At 36.3% G+C, this 2,500-nt stretch overlaps 1 long non-coding RNA gene across 1 annotated transcript in view; it reads right to left on the bottom strand.

The window, feature by feature from the left end:
* LOC143026134 (uncharacterized) overlaps nucleotides 1–2,500 on the bottom strand; it is a 188,553-nt gene that overhangs the window by 136,325 nt on the left and 49,728 nt on the right. The gene's annotated exons all lie outside the window — the stretch shown is intronic.

Here is a 2,500-nt window from a genome sequence, read left to right as displayed (position 1 = left end):
AAGAAGGAGAGGGGAGGAGAGGGGAGAAGGAGAGGGGACGAGAGGGGAGAAGGAGAGGGGACGAGAGGGGAGAAGGAGAGGGAAGAAGGAAGGGGAGACAGTACGAAGAGGGGGGGCGTTAGAGAATATGGGGGGAGTGGGGGAGTGGGGGACAGCAGTAGCAGTACACAACACAATAACACGAGGAAGCACTCTACCAATAGAAATGAATTAATGAATAAAAAAAATAATACATACGTAAATACACAAGAAGAACGCAGAAACAAGAATAAATAAGAAGATAAACAAATAAAAATCCATTTATAATTGTCTCCGTAAGACTGCTAACAAACGAAACAAAACAAACAAGCAAATAAACATGACCAAAAACATAACCTTCTTATCAGAGATAACAAAGACACAGGAACTCGTGAGTAAAAAGAGAGCAACCCAAGAACATTAATGTCAGAGAAACGAGACGAAATAAAGAGACGAGAAGAGCGAAAAAGAGAGAGAGAAAAAAGAGCTAATAACGAACAAAGAGAAGAAAGCGGGGTAACAATAACATACCGCGGAAGCGTGATAAAGAAGGAACGAAAGAGACACGAAATAAAAAGAAATGAGAATAATTAGAGTAAACGACGAACAATGAGAACGAGAGGGAAGAGAAACTGACAATAGAATAATAAGAAGAACGCGTGGAAGGAGGATAGACAAAGATACAAATCCGAAGAAGTAAAGAAAGGAAGAATAAGAAGCAATAACAGAAAGGGGAATAGAAAATGGATACATAAAGACGAAGAGATAACAACAGAAGATAACGTGGGAATTACTGAAGATAAGGATAATGTTGCGAATATGGGAATGAAACGACCGCAACATAGACAAAAGAAAAAAGAAAAAAGAAAGAAAAAAAAGGTAAGATGTTCCATATTACGTTTAGACACTAGATGACTATAAAACGAAATATGAACAATACGCCTAAAACAATACTAATATCTACTGTCTTATATTACAATGGACGAAATTTCGCAGCCTCATAGTATTCGGCATCGGTCCTACGGGCTTTCCAAAGATCTAAGAAGAAAATTTTGACTATTGTTTGTATTGTATTAGTAGAGTCGTTTCGATATTACTGGACAGTAAGGGAGAGCAGTTGCCCTTTTCACTCTGTGTATATACATGTACATATACACATGTATATATATATATATATGTATATATATATATATATATATATATATATGTTGAGACATTGTGACAAGTTGAAAAAGGTGGAAAAAGCGAGTCACGGGTCTCGTTCCGAGTTTATTCCTGACCAGTTTCGCTTGTAGCTTCTTCAGAGGAAGCTACAAGCGAAACCGGTGAGGAATATATATATATAATGTGTGTGTGTGTGTGTGTGTGTGTGTGTGTGTGTGTGTGTACAATACAAGCACATACAACTGAAATAAGCAAGAGCATATCAGAAGAATATAAAACAAAGAAGTATCCGACGGACATAAAACAGAAGGCAACAATAACACGGAAGACACAACGAAAACCGAAGGAAACAAAAGAAAAAAAATCAAGTTAACTCGTTCAAGTATCTTAGAGTTTAGTTGATCAGAAGTCAGATGGTCAGCTCGTTCTGTGGTTCAGAGTCCAGCCATAAGGAGGTCCAGATTAGTTGTTCTTCAAAGTTCTATGGTCGCTGACACCTCCAAGGTCAACAGATACCCAGATGAGTATTATGACACACACACATACAAACACGCATGTATATATGTGTATATATGTATATATATATATATATCATATATATATATATAGTAAACCCTCGATATGACGAAAGATATGGGGACAAGGGTCTGTCGTTATATCCGAAGATCCGTTATAACCGCGGGTCCCTCGCTATAACGGACGAAAATCCGTTATAGCGAGGGTTTGTCCGGTCAGATATTTGTCTGTTATATCCGATATCCGGTATATCGAGATCCGTTATATCGAGGGTTTACTGTATATATATATATATATATTCCAAATAATAGTATGCCCAGGGCCAAAGTTCGAGTCTCTGTCGCGACGACCGGATTTCCTCCATCTCATCACACATGAGCTGACAACCGGTGACTGCTCTATTCTCCTGTCAATATGTGACATGTAAAGACATCCATACAAATACAAAGCAATTAACGTGTCTTCCAAAGAGATTTATGATAAAGCGTGAGGACAGTTGCCGTCGAATGGGAGGTTGCGGATCTACGTTCAATGAAATCCTAGGGAACATTATTATCATTATTATTATTATTATTATAATTTTTATCATATTACTACTACTATGATCAATATTATAGTTATATCGTATATCTATAAATACACCCAGGTTACTGAAATATAGTAATTCTGAAAGAGTACAAATGAAAGAACAGCTCCAACAAAAAACACAAAAGATTAAGAGCCACTTAAAAAAAAAAAATAATAAAAAATAAAAAAAAAAATAGAAAATAACAGCAATAATGAATATAACAAAAATTTAACA

The sequence above is a fragment of the Oratosquilla oratoria genome, chromosome 6, assembly GCF_046742065.1.
Source record: "Oratosquilla oratoria isolate Oo_2021 chromosome 6, ASM4674206v1, whole genome shotgun sequence".
Taxonomy (NCBI): domain Eukaryota; kingdom Metazoa; phylum Arthropoda; class Malacostraca; order Stomatopoda; family Squillidae; genus Oratosquilla; species Oratosquilla oratoria.
The sequence above is the reverse complement of the archived record's forward strand: the minus strand, read 5'-3'. Positions and strand labels throughout refer to the sequence as shown.